The sequence below is a fragment of the Parasteatoda tepidariorum genome, chromosome 4, assembly GCF_982258835.1.
Source record: "Parasteatoda tepidariorum strain Cologne lab strain chromosome 4, Ptep-v5.0, whole genome shotgun sequence".
Lineage (NCBI taxonomy): Eukaryota > Metazoa > Arthropoda > Arachnida > Araneae > Theridiidae > Parasteatoda > Parasteatoda tepidariorum.
In genome coordinates this window covers 116,385,349-116,399,015 of record NC_141758.1, presented here as the reverse complement: position 1 = coordinate 116,399,015, position 13,667 = coordinate 116,385,349, and the positions used below count along the sequence as shown (strand labels likewise).

Sequence of the window (13,667 nt, the reverse complement as noted above, 5' to 3'; positions counted from 1 at the left end):
CTTTTGCATAATACGTGACGAAAATTGACTTATTAAAGAAAAGAAAAATCTAATTTTCAAAAAGGGAAAATTAAGCATTTTTTAAAAACAACCAGTAAAATAAGCGCATTTAAAGGGCTTTTAAAACACGAAAAAAGCACCATTAAGCAGTTTTTAAAAACGCTACTCACTATGATAGAAAGTGTAGATGCCAGGATGTCCTGCAACTCCATCTTACACCACCCTATGAGTTTTTCCTTAGCCTCTAACCTTAAGAGATAAAGTGGGTAAAATGCAGATAACAAAGAGGGTTTTAAAGTAGAATATAGAAAATATGAACAATCCATATAAATAAAATTTCGCATCACAAATTTTTAAATCTGTTTTAATTATTCTACTATTAAGAACGAGGTTTAATTACAAAATAAAGGTTAAGAAATATAAAATAAAAAAGGATTGACATAAATTATACGAAAATTAATATATAGGAAAAAGATCCGTTTACCACTGAGGATATTTCGCAAGCCGGATGCGGATTTCGTATCGACTGGGATTGGAACCCGGTTCGCCTCATTGGAAGGCGAACACTCTATCCCCTGAACCATCGCGGCTCCGTGGAGAACTAATTTTTTTTAAATATATATATAACCGTCGTTGAACAACCGACCCAATTTTATGGGTTTGCGACTACTAATGTTCAACTCCTTAGCCTTGTTATTTTGAACCCAATACAGAAGACAAGGGAACTCCTGGATCGAGTATTGGGAGAAATGTGCCTTCGTGGAGGACTTTTTGATGGTGCAAACCCGCATTTCCGTTACAAGGAGAGGAAGACCACGAGAACTTCCCACTGTTAGCCTGACCGCAAGGGGACTCTAACCCATGATCCGTCTACCACTGAGGATATTTCACGTTTATTGAGGAGGACTGTTGACGGGAACAGCAGTCAAACAAGATTAATAGTCTTTATGCAATAGTAACACCCAGTGGCGCAATTAACGCCGCAACCTCCTATGCGCTGGGGAGCGCATGATTCAGAAATTATACACTACAGGTGCACGACCCGTGGTAGCTCTTGAACCAAAAAAAAAAAGAAGACAATTATAAACTATTATGTTTTTTTTTTCTTGTTTTGCAAAAAAAGGAAATCAGAGCATCTAAACAGATGTCTTTTCCTGTTAAGGTACCCGAGCAGGAAGAGATACAAAATTAAAATATTACTTAGTGGAATTTTCATGAAAATGGTTGTAAGGCAATAGGCATTCTTTTTCATTAAGTTGTCATTTCTTAACTTTTATCCTCAAGGAAAAGAAAAAAAACAGTTGGTGGCATTTCTTTTTAAAACGTTTTTATTCAAAAGTGTTGAAATGAAGAAACTCTGAAAGCAGCTTCAAAGCCGCTATAGATTTTATTTTCAGATTTATTGTTGGAATATTATATTATTATAGTTTGGGGATTCAGATTTATTGTTATATTTTTAAAAACGTATGAAAATTGAATTACATTTAAACTTACCACAAGAATGAAAGTCCCTAGAAATTTATCTTTACAGCTATTAGAATCCAATAATCAATTCATAGATCTTTATTCTAATAGAACATTTATATGTTCTATTAAACTCGAGAGATTTTAATTACGTAAAGATTCTACCTGCAGAAATTATCACTATCGGAAAGCTGTTTAACCTTACGATACCATCTTTAAATTTATTCTAAATGATTTGCTCTCAGCAAAAAACGTTTGCACTTATAGAAAGCGATCACAGGAATAGTGAGAAAGAAATTATTTTACCAAACGTTTCAAATTAATTCCTATCTTTTTGAGTGTTACAGTATTTAGAAGCCACCCTGTAATGCAAATTAGACATTATTGATGACCTTTATATATTTTTAGTATTATCCCCACATAAGTGGTCACTATTAGAATTAGTGCATTTAGAGTTTCAAATAAATATTAGAAAGGAAAACTAGCGTTTATTACCTATACCAGGTGAATAAGTATAGAGAATCATCATAAGTGCCACTAAGATAATTAAACCCAGTTTATTTGTCTCATAAAACTCGAAATGACCCAAACATTTACCTGTGCTACCATTTAAATTTTCTAAACAAATAGTAGAGGGATAGCCTGGTTGGTAGAGTACGGGACCCGTGTCCAAAGAGTTCGCGGTTTCGATCCCAGCTGGCCGAAAGAGTAAATGGTGACTGATGCACGTTAAATCTATCGAGTCTCAAAGTCCTCCATGTTTCCATAACATACCTCTGGGGGTACTGATTCAGGAGTTTCCTTGTCTTCCGGTTTGGTTCAAAATGACAAGGCTGCGGAGTTGAACATTAGTAAACGTAAACCCAAAATTGGGTCGGCTGTTCAACGACGGATAAAAAAAAAATAGGTCTATAGGGTTGTAGGAGTGGGCATTAAGTGTGCGGGGTTGCGCACGCGTCGCTTCTGGGTGACGGCTGTGTGCCTTGCAAGTCAGGGGGTGGGGTCCTGCGGACCTCCGATTTTTTGTGGGGAATATTGTTTACGCAGTGGCCACGAAAAGCCGTAAACCCGCTTCATGGGTCGGCTAGCCACCTGTAGTGACCAAACAAATAAACTGGTTTTGATTTTACATTAATTTTTTTAAAGTTTGCGATCCGTAGAAAATGTTTTATTTCATTTTTTACAAAGATTATACAGTGCGCGAAATAAAAAAGGAGCTACTTAAAAACTGTCAGGTACTAATAATCAATCTTAATGGTTCCAGAATCTATCTTTAAACATGTTAACAAATAAGTGCGATCCGTGGTGGCTCAGGGAATAGAGCGCTCCTTTCCCAACTTGCACTGACCACAGAACGGATGTAAAATATCCTCTGTGGTAGGCAGGTCATTGATTAAAGTCTTCTTGCCGTCAGACTAACCATGGGAAATTTTCGTGCTTTTCATCATCATGTAACGCAAATGGGAGTTAGTTTCAACAGAAAAAGTCTTCCACAAGGGTTGAATTTCTCCTAATACTTGATCGCACAGTCTTCTGGATTGGGTCAAAACATTTCAGGCTACAGAATTGAATATTGTTAGTCGTAAACTCAAAATCGGGTCGACTGTTCAATGATGGATACAAACTAAAGCTAATAAGTACGGAAAATATTTTAAAGTCACAAACTCGGGCCTAAAAACGCATTTCTCATTACTAATAGTTTTTCGAACGATTCGTTTTTCGTGACTCTAAAAAAATATTGGGTTACCGTAAATTGTAAATTATAATCCCACTAGTTCAATCTGGTGCGCGGTTGAACATTAAGATCCCTTAATATTAATTTCTCTTTTTGCATATTTGTAATTTAAGGGAAATTGTTTTTCCTCGCAATTATGAAAGTTGCTTATCGATCTATAATTTGAAGCTGAAAAAAGTTTTTACAATTATTATTTTTAAATAATAAATTTAAGAATGGTAGCAAAATTTTAAATCATACTCATTTTTTTTATCATTTATATAAATACAACTTTAAATGACATATTTAAAGTTGTATTTATATAAATGATAAAGAAATGAGATTAAAAATGATGAATTCTTAAGAATCAGATTAAAAGTTAAAAATTTAATTTTTTTTAAAAACTTCTTTACTTAAAAACTGCGTTTTCATTCTTATTTTCTAATCGCGCTTTCATTCTATGTGACATTTAGAATTTTTAGTCTATCATTAAATTAAATGGTACTGATTTTTTTTTTACATTTAATTATTTTTGACTAAATGTGTTTCATAATAAGGAGCGTTTGCTTAACTACGTGCAGAGTAAACTGATGAAGCGAAAATTGGAAATTAACATTAAAGTGTAGACAATTTTGGTCACTTTTCTGATTTAACTAGTGAGGCCATGCATATTTTAAAGATGGCGGTTATCACTATAATTTAAGGATTAAGATTCAAAATCTAATAACAAAAAACTATGTTTATTCAGAGGAAGTTTTTCTGTTTGATTCTGCAACTTTTTACTTGCTTAGCACTATTACGTCACACTAGAGCTGCACAATGGGCTGTTGGCAACGGTGTGGGTAACATACCTGAGGATGATCCGAAGACATGCCATCGCAACTTTGGTCCTCTGCAGAGGGGATGACTCCCCTGTTTTGGTAGTCGTATGTTAGTAATTAGCCAGAAATAACGTACATAAAATATGAATGCATAACTAAATTCCTTAAGCATGAATTGCTCTAAATTTGCTCATCCAGGCATATTTACATTAAAAGGGAAAATTTTCTAAATTTATTTACTTTTTAAACTATGGCTAGATAGTGTCACAAATTCTTTTAAATTTTTAAAATATCCTGTTATCATCTGCTATGCTCATAGCCAGTTTTGCATAACTAAACTAACCGAATCATCGTCAATAAATATTGTTTGGCGTTGAAATTTTTATTTGAACTAATACTTTTGACACTTAATATGTATCAAAACGGCTAAAAATATTTAAGAAGTGAGCCTATTAATTTTAAATCATTGTATAGGTGTCAAAATTTCTAAAAATATATGCGAATGAAGAAAAATATTTATTAAACATGTTTTGACATTTTTTTATTTTGCTCGTGTCACCCTAGATCATACCCTCCAACTGCTACGGAATTTCCGTAGTTTCAGAAATCATCTTTTCAGACGGTAGCAAAATTAATGCCTTAATATTTAAAAAAAAATTAATTTTAGCGTAAATTGTCCACTATTACTTATAAAAGTGCAGGCCATATTGCTAGATTCTTAAGTTCTGATAAAAGTTTTATGAGAGATCCATTTGCTTTAAAAATTTCTATTTTGGTTCGCTACCACTAGAAAGAATTATTTTCAAAATCCTCATAAGTTGGAGGGTATGCCCTAGATCAGAGGTCGCCAAAGTGGTCTATATAGACCCCCAAGGGTCTATTTAACAAAAGCAGGGGTCGATCTGAGACAGGGGGGCGAATGGGGGTCGATCCGAATCGGAAGGGTCAATTGTGGGTCGAAAAAAGAAACAGTTCTCAATACGCAAATCACACATACCTAATTAAGTATGCAAAATTTGTGAATTTTTTTTTATAATTGACTCAATATCAGTTTCTTTATAAAACATAAATTAATAAACGTATGTTTATTGGGGTGAAACAAGTATGTACTTACCACCGCGCAGTGGCACGAACTCAGTGCAGTTTATAAGTCATATGCATATGTGCGCTTGTCCAAATGTCACGTGTGACGAGCATTGACGTTACAAATGCAAATATGCAAATATCATACGCAGTTTCAATTATCTTTGCAAACTGTGTTGAATATTTGCAGTGTCATTAAAACTTTTATAGTTTTGGATAATTAGTTATTGTTTCGATAAAACCATTCGTTTGGTTTAGATATTAATTTTAATTATTAATGCACAAAAAAGAAGGTAGGCATTAATGATATGGATTAGTACAGTCCGCGACAAAACTATAGCACACTTTGTATTTTTTTACGAAAATTACAAAATTGACCAATTTTGACGAAAATTAAAATTGACCAATTTTGAACCCAATATAGCGAAGCTTGCAAAAAAACACCAGGCCCACTCATCTTATTGATCAAGAAGCAGTAAATCTTTAGTTACTTTACTTATTATATCTACTTATGCATAATTACTTATTATTTAATAATAAGGTATTTAAATTTCAATATTAATATATTTTTCATAAAACTATTGTTACATGATGTATTACTTTAATAAATGTTTAAAATCATAAAATAAATGTACAAACACAGTATCTAATAGAGTTTTATTTTAATTAAAAGAAAATTACTTTTGCGGGGGTCGATGGAGATTTCGAAAAATTATATAGGGGTCGATAATCAGAAAAGTTTGGCGACCCCTGCCCTAGATCATTAGCACAGGTGTCGCTAAAATCGATAGTGACGCAAATATGATATGAGAAGGGATAAGAATATTCTTTTTGGCCTACTTTTTTTTATACACTATTGTGCATTTCAGTTATAGATATTGTTCTCCTTTGCTTTCTAATTAATATTAAATACTGCATTTGAGGGGGTCATTTGGCGGACACTTTAATGATTTTTTATATTTTTTGAGCTCACAGGAAAACTTTCGGATTAATTTTAAATCATTGCATAGGTGTCAAAATTTCTAAAAATATATACTTATGATGAAAAATATTTATTATACATCGTTAAAAAATAATTTTTTGACCATGTCACCCTAGATCATTAGCACAGGTGTCGCTAAAATCGATAGTGACGCAAATATGATATGCGAAGGGTTAGGAGTATTCTTTTTGGCCTACTTTTTTTTATACACTATTGTGCATTTCAGTTATAGACATTGTTCTCCTTTGATTTCTAATTAATATTGAATACTGCATTTGAGGGGGTCATTTGGCGGACACTTTAATGATTTTTTATATTTTTTGAGCTCACAGGAAAACTTTCGGATTAATTTTAAATCATTGCATAGGTGTCAAAATTTCTAAAAATATATACATATGATGAAAAATATTTATTAAACATCGTTAAAAAAATATTTTTTTGACCATGTCACCCTAGGTCATTAGCACAGGTGTCGCTAAAATCGATAGTGACGCAAATATGATATGCGAAGGGATAAGAATATTCTTTTTGGCCTACTTTTTTTATACACTATTGTGCATTTCAGTTATAGACGTTGTTCTCCTTTGCTTTCTAATTAATATTGAATACGGCATTTGAGGGGGTCATTTGGCGGACACTTTAATGATTTTTTATATTTTTTGAGCTCACAGGAGAACTTTCGGATTAATTTTAAATCATTGCATAGGTGTCAAAATTTCTAAAAATATATACATATGATGAAAAATATTTATTAAACATCGTTAAAAAAAATTTTTTTTGACCATGTCACCCTAGGTCATTAGCACAGGTGTCGCTAAAATCGATAATGACGCAAATATGATATGCGAAGGGATAAGAATATTCTTTTTGGCCTACTTTTTTTATACACTATTGTGCATTTTAGTTATAGACATTGTTCTCCTTTGCTTTCTAATTAATATTGAATACTGCATTTGAGGGGGTCATTTGGCGGACACTTTTATGTTTTTTTATATTTTTGAGCTCACAGGAAAACTTTCGGATTTATTTTAAATCATTGCATAGGTGTCAAAATTTCAAAAAATATATGCATATGATGAAAAATAGTTATTAAACATCGTTAAAAAATTTTTATTTTGTCCGTGTCACCCTTGATCATTAGCACAGGTGTCGCTTAAATCGATAGTAACGCAAATATGATATGAGAATGGTTAGGAATATTCTTTTTGGCCTACGTTTTAAGTGTTCCGCTGTGGACTGATTGTTAGGACACGGTTCCCTGCAGATTACCGAAGTAAAGTATCACTGGCTGCCGTCAGTGTGCGAGTGGGTGACCACTTGGATCAGTCTGCGTAGGGACCGAGGTTGTGCGGTATAGGCCCTCGTTAAACTCGATGATCGATTGACGGAAAACCGATTTAGTAAGTAAAGAAAGACTATTTGAAGGGAGTAATTAAATTTTTTATAGTTTTAATAATAATAGTTTTAAAATTGGATGTTATGTAAGATTCACAGACTAGTTCTGAATTTGTATTTAGTTCGCGCATAAACAAAAAACGAATAAAATAAATTGAATTTAAAGGAAAACAGACAAATGTTACAATCATTGCAATTGGATATTACAGATTTTACACGTTTTTTTACAAAAAAATATGTATATTTTCTTTTTATTAATAATCTGGTTAAAAATAATTAAATTGCAATTATTAAAGAAAATAATCCCAAGACTCAATATGTCGATTTGATGTCGTTACCTGACTTACTTCATTCTCTATAACAGTCCACATAACAGAAAATAACAGTCGACATCAAAATTTATTTTTTAATTTTAAAGTATATTTTTAAATTACATTTGTGATCTGAATGTAGATGAGCCCTTATTTTGATAATAGAGATAAAAAAAAAGTATAAATATATTAAATAATAAAAACAGAATAAATTTATTAAATAATTTTAAAAATATTAAATAATTTTAAATAATTTTATTTTAACCAAAATGTGTGGTGTTGTATGTGATATTACCTCTTCCCTTCTCTCCAAACATAGCGGTTTTGGAGCATTTTTAACCCATACTGATTTAAAATTATATTTCATTTCAAAGCAGTGAATGATCTTTTAAGCCTTTTTTTTTTCTAGACTCTTTTTAAATCCCCCTATACCAAGAAAGTTTTATCTTTCTTTAAAATTAGTATATATATTCTTTAAGCTTTGAACAGAAATTATATTGATTTTGTAACACGTTATGAATAAAAGAAAGAAATAATAAAATTGAAAACGTCTAAAAAAGATTGAATTAAAATTTGAGTTTAAATATCAAGTTATTGTTTTCAAATTCATGGTTTATTACTTCTTTGGCCGCATGCCAACTTTTTAATTTGTGAAAATGTGTGAGGAGGGAGTTTTTCTTTTTTATTTTCTCTTGTTTAAAATCAACAGATGCGATTTTTTTTCGGTTTCCATATTTATGATAGAATCTTTTTTTTTATTAGTTTGGCGAAACCAACACTTCCAAGTAATAGATTTTTTCGCTATCAACCCGCCCATTCAAAATCAATTTTAATGATTCTAATAGTTTGTTAAAGTTCTGAACGTAAAATAAAAATTATTTAAAAATAATATTTAGAAAGGACTGGTAAGTATGCAAATAGGGCTTCAGAAATGTTAATAATAATAATAAAAACAATAATAATAATAATTGTTTTCGGAAGGTGTATTTCAAGATAACAAACGTGTTTTGTTTTATTTTAAAAATTAAAAATAATAATCAATCAATTTTATACTTGATTTTAAAATAATAATTTAACTCAATATTTATAAACAGCTTCTAAAAAAGGCTGTTTGGAAATTACCGTCTTCTTAATATATATTTGCAGAATTTTTCTAAATCGGAAATAAACAAAAGTATTTGCATAACGGATTGCAAATTAATATTCAGGTGAGGGAAAAAATCTTATGAATAATAAATCATGGAACAAAATTTTCTTTAAAAATTACGGTATAAAATTTTACCGCAGAAATAGATTTTACAGTGAGCATGATTTTACAGATAATGCACTCAGACGGTCAGTACTTTTAATCGTAATTTAATTCGAAATTTTTTACAGTGTTTTCTTGGCAAATTAGATTATATCTATAATTGGACAAAGTGACATCTTCTAAATTCTTACTTAATTTTACAGAATTATTTTTTTTTCATCCAAGATAAATTTTTCAAACATCTAGGCATCAATATTATAACAAATGTTCAATATGAGCCGCAATAGCTCAGGTAATAGAGTGTTCGACTTCTAATGAGGTGAACCGGGTTCGAATCCCAGTCGATATGAATTCCGCATCCGGCTTACACCGACCACAGTACTGACGTAAAATATCCTCAGTGGTAGACAGAACATAAGTTAGAGTCCTCTTGCAATCAGGTTAACCGTGAGAGGTTTTCGTGGTCTTCCTCTCCATCTAACGCAAATGCGGGTCAGCTGAAGTCAAAAAGTACTCCACGAAGGCTAATTTCTCTCAATACTCGATCCAGGAGTTCCCTTGTCTTTTGGATTGGGTTCAAAATTACAAGGCTGCGGAGTTGAACATCAGTAGTCGTAAACCCATAAAATTGGGCCGGCTGTTCAACGACGGTTATAAAATAAAATAAAATGCTCAATATATGTGTGTGTGTTTTTTTTGTTGTTAAATGTTTAAGCTATTAAAAATGTGTATTATATTTTTCCTTAAAAGTAGCGCGTGGCTCAACAGCCTATTGTGAGCCAGAGGAGGGGGTCATGTAGATTAATGATCCACAATTTTGTGTCCAACAGCATGATTGAAGCGATGAAGTCATCAAAATAACTTTACTCTCAAGAAAACAGTATTTTCTTCCTTGTATTTATTTATATTTTCGCATTCAATCAGAATAAGCTGTCCCTTACTTTAGTTATCTCTGTTTTTACTCATTATCAATGTATAATTAAATTGGTCACTAGGAGGTAACAGTTTGAATGAAATATGAATAAATAACTAGTATGACTCCTTATTCTTCTAATTAGAGTGAAATCTGATAAATTTTCAGAATTATAGCTTCTGAATTAGCTTAAAGGAAAAAATATTTTCATGCGTCTTTATTACTTCTCCCTTCTATAAGTAAGTTTATTTAATATTTTATAATTAATCATTCTTCGAAAGGTTTTTTTTAAAAAAAAAACTTTGTTATTACGCCTAAATAGTTTTTGATTAAATACTATTTTTCAAGAAAGATTTTGGCAATTTTGTCCCGGTCGCTACTTCCTCATTAAAATATGTTTTCCTTTCCTTAATTAATGTTGCCGTCGGCCATTAAGGTGCCATCCAGTGGAGCCATCTACGGCCAAGAATTCGACTTCTGCTACACCCATGCATCATACCCGTTTATAGGGCTGACCCATTCATTCATCCAAAGATAGTAATTTAGACCTGAACCAGAGAACGATCCATCTCCAATTCAGTACACCCAGAGGTATCGGTTTGTTATGGGAGAATGGAGGACTTTGTGACCCTACAGATTTACTGTGCACCAGCCACCATTTACTATACGGGGAGTCTTCGGCCGGCTGTTTCTTTAATTTATACCAAAGTTATATGCTTCTTCAAATATTTGTAATGCGTTTTCAATATGGTCAATAGAGTGTGAATTAGATTTCTTATTACTATCATTATCGAAAAAAGTGCTGCATTAATCATTGTTTACTACTAATGAATTATCACTCTTTCTCAAGATTCATACTTATATGTTCTTAGATTCCTTATAAAAAAATTATAAAAGATTACAGATTAGGATCAGCAAAATAATATTTCAGGAAAAGGAAAACGATCGTGAAGGGGGGACTGAATGAATCACAACTTGTTTCGATTACCGGAAAAAAAACACGAGAAGAAAATTTTTTTTTGGTAAAATTAAGTTATGTAATGTACATTAAGTAATTTAGTAATGTCATTTCTAGTAAGGGAAAAAACGGTATTTTGGTAATATTTTAGCATATATTGTAAAACCATATTTTATAATAAATTGTCAAAATCATCTTAGCTCTTCGGTAAAAATTATTGAGCTCTTTGGTGTTAACATGGAGCCAGGAACATAGTAAATTTTACCAGATTCTAAAAGTTTTGACCATACCTTCTTCCAATTGTAGAGTGTAGTTTAAAGGTAATTATTAAAAACACCCACGAACTTTAAAGTGCAATCAAACAGGTTTTTATGTTTCTTCCTCACTGGAGTTCACTTATGTTTCTTCCTTCGTTTTTAAAATATACCGGCACCCTTGCTTTTTACCTTAGTTTGATCCGAGAATTTTCACAGTGAAAGCTTAGACAAGGATAACTATCCCAAGGTCCTGGCACTACTGAGAGCTATTTTCAACTTCCTTGCAAAAATATAGTGTTTTGAAATAATTTTTATGAAAATAAAAATTGCCGAGAATTTTTTAATAAGCTTTATGAACTACAGTTTTGAAAAAAGGGTTTCTAAAACTTTGTGACTCTGTTTTTAGCCCTCAATAAAATTTGTCCCGGGATTCATAAACAGGACCCGACTTTGCCTAATTATGGCCCGGGGCAAAAACTTCTTGAGGGGCCCCCCGCTGCTTCACTTTTTCAGTAATGAAGAACCGAACTTTATGGAGGTATTTAAATTTTTCACCTCATTATAGATAACATAACATGAAAATTGATTAGAACCTATTAATAGCTATAAAGTCTCCCCCCCCCCGTTCATTGGTTAGACGAAATATCGTTCCATCTATTTTATTGATTGACAATTTCATGTTTATCATGCAGAATGCAGTTTCCTGATTGTCATCAAGCTTCGAAAAATTCATATCCTTGCTGACATTAGGGCAGAATAAAAAGTGACTCTCCTTTGTCACAATAGCCCCTCCCCCCTCCATCTCACCATACTGCACAAACAAACACTTTTTATTTCAATTATCACAGTATTTCCACTTCCTTACCCGCTTCTAAACGTTACGCCAGTTTGGAGAATGAATGGAAAGAAATGAGGCAAATTAGAATTTTGCAAAATTCTACTTTTCTACGTAAAACAAAAGTTGTATTTCGTAATAAGCACACAAACCTGCTTATGCATGTGTAACAATAAATAAATATGATTCATTTTAAAAAGAACGAGGATTTAAATAATTCATTTAAAAATGTCTTGTTGAAAATTTTGATTCCCGCCATTGACATGGCGATTTCCCTTCCTTAATCTGTAAGAAATTAACTTAAAGCAACCCTTAAAACAGTAGAAGAGTTTTCACTTCGCTCTGCAGAAATTTGGCAGATGCAAATTTTCTTTTACTCGTCCTTCGATTTGATTGGTTATCAACTAAGAGGCGAAAATGAAATGAAATCATCATGTGATGGAACAATTTATAGAACGGTGATCGTGCTTCATTTAAGACGGTGATTGTTTGTGATTGGCAATTCTCCTGATAGAGGTAATAAAGAATTTTAATATACTTTATATTCATGATACATTTTATTTGATAAATAATTTCCCTTTACTAATATTTATATTAAAATCTTTGTATTTTATGAATTTCTTTCCACATCGAAAGAGAAATGTTGGTGTATATCTTAAGACGCTTTTTCCAAACAGTTCTTTCAGAATGGAGCTCTTTTTACGTTCGAGACACTTTTAAATTGTATTTTAGATTCAATATTTAAATTTAATGTGATCAGAATCTATTGTTTATATGAAAGCTATACGACAGAAATTTGTTGAATAAACAAAATTAACGTTTTTAATTATTTATATAATTATAAATGAATAAATTGGAATTAACTGGAGGAAATTCTAATTTCTTTTAAATGTTACATTAATTCAAAACTTACTATTTCCTATTTATTTAAAGTTCTTACCATGTATACATACTCTATAAACAAAAAGAAAATAACGAAAATAAATCTTACAGATAAAATTAAACAAAAATTCACGTATTGAAAAATATTGATATTTTTTTTTTCTCAGTTGATTTAATTCATATTTTTCGTGATAAAACAATTGATCATATGTGAATTAACAGATTATTTAATTTTTCTTATCCGAATTTCAAACATTACATTAAGGACTTGGAGTATTTGATAATATTTAATAATACAATTTAAAAAATATTTAATTTTTAAGAAATATATATATATATATACATACACACACATATTGAAGTTGAACAGTTATGGTTAAAAGTTAAGTTGTCCGTATTTAATGTATTATTCTGTATACTCACAAACTGTAATTCAAAGTAATGTATCGGATATATATGTGTGAAAATTTTCGAAAAAAAATACCAGGAAAAAAAACCAAATTATTACACCTCTTTTATTTTTGTATATAAATGTAAAGTCCCATTCGTTTAGGATCATTCTACCCGAATTTAATGAGATTAAATTAGATTTCGAAGCATTTTAAAATTAATTACAAAATTATTGTTTTTAAATTTGAAAAAAAAATAAACTGTGCAAGATATGAATATTCAATGCATCTCGTTATATTGCACATGCACAAAAAATTAAATTTTTCATAATTTTCATAATTTTTTCATAATTTTCATAATTTTGTAGTGAATTATAATTGACTAATGAAAAAAGTTTTAATTTTCACATTGTA

General features: G+C 31.1%; 1 protein-coding gene and 1 long non-coding RNA gene across 3 annotated transcripts in view; one reads left to right on the top strand and one right to left on the bottom strand.

Annotated features, from left to right (window-relative positions):
• Window positions 1–13,667, bottom strand: part of LOC147812596 (pre-mRNA 3' end processing protein WDR33-like) — a 612,260-nt gene that overhangs the window by 39,792 nt on the left and 558,801 nt on the right. The window lies entirely within an intron of this gene.
• Window positions 12,208–13,667, top strand: part of LOC147812608 (uncharacterized) — a 30,679-nt gene continuing 29,219 nt past the window's right edge. The window contains exon 1 of one of the 2 annotated variants that reach the window (XR_015433305.1): window positions 12,208–12,498. This is a non-coding gene — a long non-coding RNA (uncharacterized LOC147812608). The remainder of the gene's footprint in view (window positions 12,499–13,667) is intronic. The other variant, XR_015433308.1, reaches the window with a different exon arrangement.